The sequence below is a fragment of the Ptychodera flava genome, chromosome 10 (assembly GCF_041260155.1).
Source record: "Ptychodera flava strain L36383 chromosome 10, AS_Pfla_20210202, whole genome shotgun sequence".
In the NCBI taxonomy this organism is placed as follows: domain Eukaryota; kingdom Metazoa; phylum Hemichordata; class Enteropneusta; family Ptychoderidae; genus Ptychodera; species Ptychodera flava.
In genome coordinates, this window is record NC_091937.1 from 30,110,531 (window position 1) to 30,123,178 (window position 12,648).

General features: G+C 38.1%; 2 protein-coding genes across 2 annotated transcripts in view; both read right to left on the reverse strand.

The window, feature by feature from the left end:
* LOC139141602 (transient receptor potential cation channel subfamily A member 1 homolog) overlaps positions 1–12,648 on the reverse strand; it is a 151,568-nt gene that overhangs the window by 57,069 nt on the left and 81,851 nt on the right. The gene's annotated exons all lie outside the window — the stretch shown is intronic.
* LOC139142937 (ankyrin repeat domain-containing protein 49-like) overlaps positions 1–12,648 on the reverse strand; it is a 44,227-nt gene that overhangs the window by 1,937 nt on the left and 29,642 nt on the right. The gene's annotated exons all lie outside the window — the stretch shown is intronic.

Consider the following 12,648-nt stretch of genomic DNA (forward strand, 5'->3'; position numbering starts at 1 on the left):
ATAAACTTAGCTCTCACAAAAATAGACCTTTTCCCGGTTGTCCCAAAATGCATTCAAGTGGCTATCAAACACACATATATATTTAGAACAATGAAATATACTAATTTGTGTTGTACAACGCATTGTTATAGAAGAATGACACAAACTTCAAACTTGCAATGTCAAATAATGCCTGGTGTATATTCTACCCATCAGCGACGAAAAACAGGTCATGGTGTAATCTGTCATAGAGTTCTATAAGTAAAAGAACTATACAGAGTGTGTAAAACGAATCGATTACACACTGGCGTTCTCACACACCCAGCATAATAGGGGCGTGAAACGATCACTGAAATTTACCAATAACCAAAACAGATAGGTATTTTGAAGGAGATATGATAACTCGTGCAGCTAGATGAAGCTTAACTGAAAGTGGTTACTAGCTCGAAATTGAACCATTCCGGTAGTATTTCATAATCTCAAGCGTTATGATAGCATCAGGATCGACAAGAGAGGCAATAATGATGTTTACGGACATAATACGGCTAGTTTTCAGTCGGGTTCGAACTCACAAAATATGGCATTCAGTCGCCTAGAGGAGAGGCAATATAAGTTTAAAGTAAGCTGATGAAGATACAGTACAAATGGAATTTGTTGAGTTTTGCATTTTTGGAGGCTTACGCTAATCTTAAATGCATCATTTGAAGATGAATCATCCAGGTGTACCCAGTTGTGACTGTGAGAAGTCTAGTTGCAAGATAAAATGCTTTGATGCCAATAATCTTAACAGTTTGACAATGTTACAGGCATTGCCAACAGAAATGACAGGTTGGTTTAAGAAAAAGAGGTGCACACGAAGGTAAGTTTCACAGTTGATGGCAGTGACAATAGATGCGTCAAGAAGCTGAGATGGGTGTATTTTTAAGATGTATCTTGATTTTCCATTATAGGTTCATGAATTACATCATGACCTTCCACTGGCAGTACACGTGACAAAATACTTTATTTTAAAATGTTAGAATTCTATGTAAGCAGGGGCATGCTCACCTTAAAGATCCACAATGGCTTAAAGTTTTGTGAAACAGCCACCTTGATGAAGTACAATGGTTTCAACGCCACTATGCAAGCAAGGGGAACAATGATTTTTAAAACAAACTTCTATATGCTGATGAACAACTGCCTATTGGGAATTGAAGATGTCGTCAAGTATAGTGATTTCAAGATTGCAACAAATGGACAGCAATTCAGCATGTCCTTCAGGTGCGCCTAGCTCTGTGATCATGAAAAACAAAGCTCTTAAGACCCTGAAGTGAAACAAGTAGATCTCGATCGGTTTTGACAACTAACTGGATAGCTTTCTGCAGGGCACTTCTACACAGGCAGTACATATTATTTCATTTTAAACGACTCCAAGGAGGTGATGTTAAGACGGAAGAGGCTGGAAAATTAATGATGCACGCAAATTGTATCAATCTTATCCAATCTAATGATTCCAACTGGGGCTTATTGCTATCAGAAACTCACCCTATTTGGTGGCAGCTTCACTAATTTCGTCGGTACCAGTTATATCACCCCTATATGTAAAAATTAACCCAATATGAAATACTAACCCAATATGTAATAACACTTAACCGATATATAATACTTACCAAAGATGTAATATCACTTAACCCAATATGTAATACTCACTCAATATGTCATAACACTTAATCCTTTATATAATAAAACTGAATTAGGGATATAATATTGACCAAAATAAGACAAAAATATACATAGCAACCATGACCACGCCCTTCACAACCTGCAGCATTTCTATAATTTAATAATTTTTCAAAGGTTTTTTGAGAGTCAAGATGGCGATAATCCCTTTGGCAAGCAACTTGCTAAATACCGAGCATGCCCGGCAATCGTTAGCACAAGCTCGGCAAACAATTAAATTTTAAATCATCTTTAAAAAGCGTGTTTAGTAAACACACAAAATAAAATGCAGATATTCATCATCACTTTTATCATATCGTTAGCAAGTTTTTTAATGAAAGGAAACACAGTTTTATCGAATTTTTGATCAAGTAAATAAAGGAACTGTGAAAAAAGTATAGCAATCGTATACTAGTATTCTGCAAGCTAACTCTATTTTCACACCTGAAGAATACTGCTGTTGATCGTTTAGTGCACTGTATGGAAATGGATATATATAAAATTTAACCTGTAAGTGTAAAGTTAATAATCTCCAAACAGAATTTCCATGAAGAATTAAGTAACTCATGAAAAGAAATAGATTTGAGCATGGGTATTTGCTATATGAAAAACTAAAATGTTCAAGCATACACCTAATTGAACTAGTTGAAACATATCGTCAAATAATACTTAGTTATAGACACATTATGGTTATAAATTTATGTTAAATGCTACAAATTTGCCGAAATTTATTGCGCCAAATGGTTGTGGAAAATATGATTTAAAAACGGGTAATACTGACCAACAATAGAATATCAACTCAATATGTAGTAAAACGTCGGCTAAATACTTAACATCAACCCAATTTGTAATAAAACTTCCGTGCAATCTCTATGGGGACTTTACTACATATTGCGTTAACCCAATGTGTAATAAACTTTCCACAGACAATGCACATAGGGTTTATTACATATTTGGTTAACCCAAAATAGATGGTCAATTACATATTGGGTTAACCCCAAAAATAGTGTGTATGAACACATATTTTGAGAGACTACCAAAAATGGACGAAAAAATATTTCTTTCTGTCCCGATAAGTAAGCCTTATAAATGAAAGGTCAGCATTCTCATTCAATCAATGTTGGTCACTTCAGCCTTTCAGAGCTATTATGTATAGTTTCTTCTCTTTATTGATCTGTGGACACATTTATTTCAGGATAATATTCCCGTTTATTTGTTCATAAAGTTGTGATATTACACAGCATATTAATATATCGGTAGTCGCTTTCATATTTACCGTAAATTGTCTTTGGTTCTATGAATGTTGACAGCCACAAACGTTCTGCATGTAAACAAACAAGTAAAAGGTTTGAACAATTGCTGTCATTTCCTGTTTATTGTGCATTCAGGAACTAGCAATATTTGTGAAACTTTCTTTCCGTCATGAAGTTATTGCAAAATGATTATAAGAAATGTGTCGGGTATTTTCCGCTTTATGAAAATTCAGGCACAATTAAAATTAAAATTGAAATGCTCGCCGACGGCTTGCTTATGGTTCCTGGGCATACTTAGCTTTTTTGCAAGTTTAGTGAACTCAATAATTATCGCCTTCTTCAGATTCATCTAAAGTTTTGAAGTGTTTGGCTACACAGGGACGTATTGATGGTTGTTAGGCATTTTTTTTATTTTGCTTAGTGTTATATCCCAAGTTTAGTTTTATTATATATTGGGTCAGTATTACATATTGGGTTAAGTGTTATTACATATTGGGTTACTATTACATATGGGGGTTGAGTGTTATTACATATTGGGTAAGTATTATACATATTGGGTTAATTATTACATATGGGGTGATACACCAGTGTCCCCACTCAATCCATAATCTGTATTTCAGGAACTTGAAAGGTTTCCATTATGATTTCCATTGCATCCTCAGCCAGGGCTGCACCCACATGTATTTGGGTTAATAACTGCTCGTACGTGGATATTCATATTGTTTTGTTTTTCCCTAAGTCATGTCTTTGTTTGTACTATTTCAATAACTACTCTGAAAATGGTTCTACTTTTGAGTAAAGATGATGTGTGTCTTTGTACTGTTATGTAGGTCTCTTTCCCCAACACTCATGACCAGAGTTCAATATAGTCTAGAACATTCTCAAGATCACTGTCCTTCACGACCTCACGACCTCGAATTCAATGTCATATTTGGAACCTTCTAGAAATTCAATTAGTCGCCAGTTTATATATTTTTAGAGCAGTAATAGGCATATCAATAGAAGTTCTAGATTGTTCTTAAAACATTCTATTATATAACCACCTAAGTATAAATACTGGGACAGCACAGATTGCAGTCAGACATTTGGAATCGTGTCGCTTGCATGTTACGTCAAGACTTTGGAAACTCCAGCTGTATTAATTTCAAGGCTTTCCAAAACCTTTACTGCTACGCTGGATTTATACTGTAGACTTTGTGCAACTTCAAGCCTGCAAGCCAAAGGACTGTTTATTCATCCGACTGTCTTACACAACTCTGAGACTGGAGGTTTGTGCCTTTCCAACCAGGTAAGTAGCCTGTAAACTTTTTCAAAATGTCGACACAGGCGTTGACTTAAATGAAACCTTTCTCAGTCAGCTGTTTGACAAGGATCATTCCGTTATCCCTCGTGGAATCGAAACTTCCGGTAAAACTCTGCTGACCAAGGTCAGACATTTTCTAGATCAAATCTCATTGCAGAACAACACAAAGGCCCAGATATTTTGTGTTTGTTTGACAGGGTTGTTGACGGAGGTGAAACTTCAGATATTCCTGTTTGTTATTATACAAAGTCTGGTATTCTCATGCGCAAAATAGAGACCTCCAGATATCTTTGTTGATGACGATTGGGCTAAAGAACATCAAATAATGGTTCCAAAGTCCTATCGTGCTGAAATATTGCGCCTAGCCCATGAAACCCCCTGGGCTGGTCATTTAGGAGTAATGAAGACTTACCATAAAATTCTCAGTCATTTGTATTGGCCTAATCTCAGGCAGGATGTAGCACATTTCTGTAAAACATGTCACACATGTCAAATGGTAGGAAGGCCCCTTTACAGCCAATGCCTGCATTTCAAGAACCATTTATTAGGATACTTATAGACTATGTTGGGCCCCTACCAAAAACAAGATTTATGTTGACAATAATGTGCACAGAAACCCGGTTCCCGGAAGCCATACCACTGAGAAACATAAAGGCAAAGACTATAATGAGAGCCTAGTAAAAATTCTCCACTTTATTTGGCCTTCCTTAATGTCTTCAGTCCGATCAAGGCTTCAACTTAATGCCTAGAATTTTTCAACAAGTCATGGATCAGCTAGGCATTAAACAGTATAGATCATCTGCCTACCACACAGAAAGTCAGGGTGCCCTCGAGTGTTTTCATCAAACCTTGAAAATATGGACCTACTGTTTTGGCACAGAGAAGCAGTGGGATGAAGAAATTTATTTTCTGCTCTTTGCTGTTAGAGACATTTTTAACAGATGATAATGATTTTCTGAATATTTTACAATATGTGTCAGGATTTCGTACAAAACTTTCTAATTAGCCAGGGAAAACCTTGAGTCATCTCAGCAGTCCATGAAAGTCAAATATGATAAAAAAACCCCTAACAATGTATGTTTGAACCTGGTCAAAATGTTCTTGTTCTTCTTCCGGTTCCTGGCAAACCACACCATACTCATTAGTCTGGTCTTTATCTAATTGGTAAGTTGGTAAGAAATTAAGAGAGAGATCCAGCGCAGTCGGCGCACAATAGGCAACATCGTAATGATGTTGGTTGTTGGCAAACACTTGGCGGGATGTTTAAACACTTGCTCTGTCGTTGGCTTATCACAGAACCATAAACTATCTGCTACACCAGGAGCTACCAATTATCGCCTTTGCCTGAATATTACGGAAGTGTGCAGGGTTCGCACGATTCGAGCCTATCTTATAAATAGGGTTTGTGGAGTGGCCGAGGGGCTGTGGTCTGGCCAACAGACCTTTCTCGACTGTGATGTCTTCGCTAGGTGACTGGATGCTATACGTTGTTAGTTCGAATCTCATCGAAAATTTACTGAATTCAAATCACAGTCGTTTGTGGTTCGATAAACGGCGATAGCTGCTGTGGTATGTAATAGAAATATAGGAAGTTGGGAAACAGAATGGCCGCTATACGCACGTATCGCCGAGTTCTGAGACGGATTTCCCTCATACAATTTATTCAATAAAACAGCAACAATGCAAGGCTTTCAATACATCTCTGAATTTCTGCTAACGTTTTTGCGTCTAAGTCGATGTATGCATATTCTGTTGCAATGTCCAACAGGACCCGGTTTTCAACCCCGTCTTTCAACACAGAACGGTTAGTTTCTTACAACAGCAGCAGGTGATTTGATGTAGAGTCGCTGTGATGGAAGCAAGTCATTGAAATGGACATATCATGATCTTCAGAAGGAAGATACAAAATTAAAGTCTTGACTTAGTTCAGGAGAAATATTCCTCGGGCACTGTATTGAATTCAAATCTAGCCCTGAGCGTCTCGTGTTTGGTACAAGCGCACACTAGACATAAACAATAAGGGGAAAGTCTAGCAAATAAATTCGAATCTCTAAGGACGGCAGCAGATTGTGATCGTAAGCGATCGTAAGTAAGAACCTTCTACTCTTTGTAGATTTATCGCATTTTTGTAGGCAGTGATGTAGATAATAGCCGGTCACTGGTACAAATCGTCACGCCGGGTTACACGCTATAGACAATTGGGAAAAAAATAACAAGAAGACATGCAAAAAAACCTTGTGAATTTGAAAAACAAATCTTCACCCATTTGTATTTTCAGTGTAAGTTTAGCTATTTTGAAACAAATTACAGAAAAGGGTGAAGACATTTTGAGTAAAACTGATCTAAAACGTTACGATCCCCAGTTAGACTTTTGCATGCAATGGCATGACCCAAAGTATAGTAAGGACAGGTTGCATATCCGGAAAACATCGACAATCGATCGAGTGGGAAAAGCCAAGTATGTGACAAAATTTGATCTACTCAAGGGATTCTGGCAAGTCCCTATAACGGATCGTGCTCGTGAAATATACGCCTTTGTTACACCAGACGGATTATTCCAATACAAGGTAATGCCATTGGGAATGAAGAACTCTCCGGCAACATTCCGACAGATGATTAACGACGTCATATCTGAAATAGAAGGGTGTGAAGCTTACGATGTTGTCCTGTACAGTGTCAACCTTGCCAAATCTGAGTTTGGTTGGGCAAGGGTGACTTACCTTGGATATACTGTAGGACAGGTTGAGGCAAAACCTGTTGAAGCCAAAATCAGTGCCTTTTTAAGTTTTCCCATACTAAATTGCAAGACAACTGATGCGCTTTCTCGGTATGGCTGGTTACTACAGAAAAGTCTGTCCGAATTTCTCTACAGTTACTGAGCCTTTGACTAACATACTTAAAAAGAAAATAAGTTTGTTTGCTCAGAACAATGCCAACAGACAGTTGATACACTTAAAGCCATACTGCAAAGTGCTCCAGTCTTGTCTGCACCAGATTTCAGTTTGCCATTCAAATTAGCTGTAGATGCTAGTGATGTGGCTGCTGGTGCTGTTTTATTGCAAGAGGAGAGTCATGGGATAGATCATCCTGTTTACTACTTCTTGCGCAAATTTAACAACTTTCAGTAGCTAAAAACTACTCTACTATTGAAAAGAGTTTTTATCTTCGATATTAGCTTTACAGCATTTTGAAGTTTGTGTTACTTCTTCAAATCAGCCAATAATGGTTTATATTGATCAAAACCTCGGTTTTCTGCAGAAATTAAAAGGCAAATATAAGATTTTGTTAAGATGGAGTTTAATGTTACAGGAGTTAAATCTTGAAATAACACATATCAATGGTACAGACAATTTGATTGCAGACTTTCTCTCTCGCATTTAGAGTTTATTGTTGTTCACACTTTAAAAAATTTCCTTTTTTTGAAGAGGGGTGTATTATGTAGGTCATGTTTCCCAACACTCATGACCTGAATTCAATTAGTCTAGAACATTCGCAAAGTCACTGTCCTTCACGACCTCACGACTGTGAATTCAATTAGTCATGTTTGGAACCTTCTATAAATTAAATTAGTCGCCAGTGGAGATGCTTTAGAGCGGTAATTAGCATATCAATAGAAGTTCTAGATTTTTCTTAAAACACCCTATTATATAACCACTTAAGTACAAATACTGGGACAGCACAAATTGCAGTCAGACATTTGGGATCATGTCACTTGCGTGTTACTTCAAGACTTCGGAAACTCCAGCAGTATTAATTTCAAGACTTTTCAAGACAATCACTGCCACACTTGATTTATACTGTCGACTTTGTACAACTTCAAGCCTGCAAGCCAAAAGACTGTTTATTCATCCGACTGTCTGACACAACTCTGAGATTGGAGTTTTGTGCCTTCCCACCTCAGATACGTAGCCTGTAAACTTTTACAGTTTGTATTCTATACCTTGACTTAGCGATTACTTTTACTTTTTTATTTTGTGAACAAATTTCGTTGTAAAGGAAATTGCTGAGTTAAAAGTTTCGCTTGCTTTCTCTTACGTAAAGTACTAAGTACTCCCATGATATCATGTGATGGTGCTATAAAAAATCTACGTGTACAGATGTGTATAAAAATACGCGTATATCTGTGCCCACTTTGTGCATTTGGTTTTGTTTTACTGCAGCCCAAAAGCCCATCATTTTGTCCAATGAAAGCGTCCCCAACTTTTCGCCACACATACACGAAGTACACGTACAGAGGGTCGAATCCACCTTCCACGTCATGTTTAAAAATTTGCCAAATTTCCTCACTGCAAAGGTAAATATTTATGAAACAATTGCAGATTTCATTTCTCTTACATGTTGCTCTTTCCATTATAGTATTTTGGCAAGAATTTGAAGGAGGAATTCCAAAAATAACCAAGCGATAATAGTCATATGCAAAAATAGGTGAAAACACAGTCAACAGCCAAATGATCGTTAACTCGTTATCTCAGAAAAACAAGAGAGAAACTCAAAAAATATAAAATCATAGACTTTTAGTTAAGCTTCAAGAGATGTGTAATCTCAAATATTGTAAGAAATAACAGCGAAATGAAAAAGTTAAGTCAGCGGGTTGTTCAGATGTATTTTCATTTTACGATGTGGCGAATAAGCTCGATTTCCCATAGAAAACAATGGCGTCTAATGTACCGAACAGGTTGCACACTTCTCTCAGGTTCAAATTTTTCAAATCTGAACCAATGATGGTGAAAAGCGGCATGGCGATCCATTGATTGATATACAAAATTCCTGTGGTTTTAGATTTTTGAATTTCTTCACGAAACTTGTTTTATTTGCATTTTATTTATTCCGATCACTGAAATATACTCTTGCCCGGAATAAAATGGCGATCTGACGGCGTTTACATACACTGAACAAGGGTCTCAAATTGGCGCATTGTAATCAGTAAGCGTCTCTTAAGTTGTACAGACAAAATACATGTAAAGTTTTTGTAATTTACACAAAATTTTAGCAAATATGAAATATAAAAATTCCAGTAAATTGACAAAATAATACACAGAACGGAGGCAAACGAACGCAGGGTCTCCACTGCAATCGTGCAGTGAATGTTATCGATCGATATTCTTTCGTCGGAAATTGATATATTGTTGTGTTGCATACTGGCCGGTCGTTCCCGGCTCACAATGGCGGCAAACTACGCCAAATTACACTGAAACGCAAAAGTATCGCAAAAATTGGAAAAAGTGTCATCAATTTCATTTAAGTACAAGAAATCAAAAGAAAACTTGATGTTATGGTAAATAAGTCAAAATATACGGGTTATTTTGGAAATATTCATGGCGTGACCTGAATTACACGAGCAGCACTCAAGCAGATTTCGATCGATAATCTATTGAAAATAAATTGATACAATGTTCGCCGTTGTCAATAGTGACCGGCCGATAGCGCTGTACGCTAGGATTTATGCTTCGTGGAGTACTTCACGATGATGGCAAACCTTCAACATAACACTCATTTTGAAAATGGATGACAATTGAGCAAACATTAGTAACCTGGCCTATCCTCGTCTCCTGTGTCAGCATTTACTGGGTCAAAGGTCACTTTATTTGTTAAGTATTTAACCTTGCAGTTCTCCAGCACTTTACCCGTTTCAGGCTTTAATTGAAAATAACATAAGCAGCAGCGGGGTGAATGGATCATTTGTATCCCCAAAAATGCTCCAAGCACAGTTTACAGCAGGGAGTAAATGGTCTCTCACCCTTCTTGCAAGCTCTAAACCCCTGCCAATGGGCTGCAAAGATCTATTAGCCAGGTGCCGATGGTGGTTTAGATGTGGAAGATCAGCAAGCTGTCGTGGATGTGGTCTAAGAAGATCGAGAGCTTTCAGGTACCTTGAATCTCTAGGATGACAGCCATCTCCTCCAAATTGGCTATTTGGACTGCCAGGCCAACCTTCATGCCAAAGATGCACTACCTTAAGGTAGCTTTCCGCCTTTGCGACGATCTATTTTCAAACGTGAATTTTGCCATCAAGATGTGTACTTTTACCCAAGTATTATATATCACCTGAAAGCTATTTCTATGATTTTTTTTTGTTTATCAAGAAAATTAGTGTGCGATGATTTTTTAAAGATGTTAGTGAAAGTGTAAAGAACATGGGTGGACTCACGTAAAAAAAGGTTAAGTCTGAGCGGAGAGGGGCTATTGTTGAGGTGTTAACGGGCAATTGCGCTTCAGAATACTGGCTACAAACCGTGTCTCAGATTTTTGAAAAAGGCCTTAGTTTTTTCACATCGTTGAGTCAAAGTTTATCCACCGATTATTCTTACAACGCCGCCTAATTAAGCAGCAATAACTCGACTTAAAAATCTTCATAAAGAAACTGAGACACAGTTTTGGAGACAACCTACTTGACAAACGTCTGTGAAAATCTGGTGAACTTCCGTTCACGCGTTCTCGAGTTAAACTCTTTTGAACATGCTGCAATATGACAAATGCCGAACTGAGAAAAAGGCGATTTAGTAAATTGGTTCGGTTTTTTTCCTTTTGAATGGCAATAAACAATGTACTCAACCGACAAAACACTAAAACCAGACAGTGAAATCAAAGTGTTCAACTTCAACAGTATATTCACTCATTGAAATCAGTGTCAACGGTCGAAATGAGGCTAAAAAGGGTGAATTTTGGTAGTGTTGTACTCTTTTTAGAGCGCAATCTACACAGTAGCTGATGCGTAAATAAACTTGGGGAGTGCCAGGGAAGGGATTATGCATAATCTGTTGACTGATTAGTTGTAAGGTTTAAATAGAGTATTAACTGTTCGACCTAACTGTCGGAACTGCTACGGCATCTCGATGCCGTCTACACGAGCGCTTGGACTAATTACCTCCCATGACAAGCGTACACTACAGTGTAAGTTTATGACAGCATTCGATTTGACCTCGGAAACGACTCACTGCTGCGGAATGAAAGCGAGCCCGATGAGTGATATAGGGAAAACAATATTGGCTGACAACAAAAATATCTGCGTTTGTATGTGAATGTACATTTGCGGTGTCTGTGATCATGGAGATAAAAAAGAACAGCTCCATGCTGTGATTCATTACGGTTAGAGTAACCGAGGATTCAGTGAGCAGCCATTTTTTAGATCTTCACGCGCCTTGAAAACCGATTAACACTAATCAAACTACGAGCATTTCTGAGACAATAGTTCGTCCTCACTCTGTACAGCATTTCTGTGGGTGAAGACCGTTTCTGGAGTCATTTATGCTTAAATGAACCAATCGCCTGTCGGCGGCATAAAAGTCAAAGGAGAGAAGTTGAGAAAACATGAACATAGAGAAAAGTACGTCATTTCATCAAGCGCAAGTTGCATGCGATAGATCCCGCTCGTCAAGCGTCATACCTCACAGCATGGAGGTAGTAGTCTTCCTACCTCCATGGTCACAGATAGATAACTCTCTGCTGTTGTTCGTATCCAACATGAGTACCATCGATTCCAGGCGAATATGATATCAGACCCGTCTTCATTACATGTAAATCTCAGGATTAGGATGGTGTTTTGCACTGTATTCAAGTAGTTAGCCCGTAAGCGTCTCATTCAATGGTTTACGGACCAATGATGACATGTTGATGAAAACTCAGGGCGATTACATTATTACATTGTGACACTCCAATTCATATTGAAATTTGTCTCGGTCCTGCAGCATTTTGGCTACTGCCATGATAACTGATAACAATGCTGTCGTGTCCATTCCCATAAAATCATTTGATTCACATTCGTCTGGTGTACGATGAACATTTTTTAGTCGACGTATGTTTTACCTTGTCAAGGTCGGTTTCTCATTTAGTGGTAGGGTGGTTGCATTGTACGATTATTGGGTTATAGCACGGTCCGGAAGTGAAATGGGACAAGGAAAAACGGGACCGCAGGATTGAAACGACTTCGACATTATCAGTTCACTGCCATTGTGCCAAAACGTCTGCAAACCAAGCAGCTGGGGCGACTTGCAGCGATTTCGAAGCTGTTATCCTATTGGTTGGCTGAATCTTACCAATATATTAAAACAATACAAATAAACTTCCTAAGTTGCTGTGAATAGTGACAATCGACCAATCAGATATAATCTTGCAACACGCTGCGAGTCACACGAAAGCAGCTATTGTTTTGTGGCGTGGGATTTCTGCATTACGTATTTTGCCTTGGGAAAATTTGCTGTCGCTCTCTTGAAGCCCATGCAATTTGTTTCCACCTTGTATTTTCTAATCACAAGTAGTTCCAGTGCCGCGGCTTCTGATATTTCATTTTTATTCATAAATTGTTCAACTCACTTAGTATTCTCATCGAACTGACAATGTCGGTTTCTAGACCTTTTGGCGCAAAGTCGTTTCGGCCGCACAATTTCCGACCCCAAGACGTTTAGGCAACGCGACCAA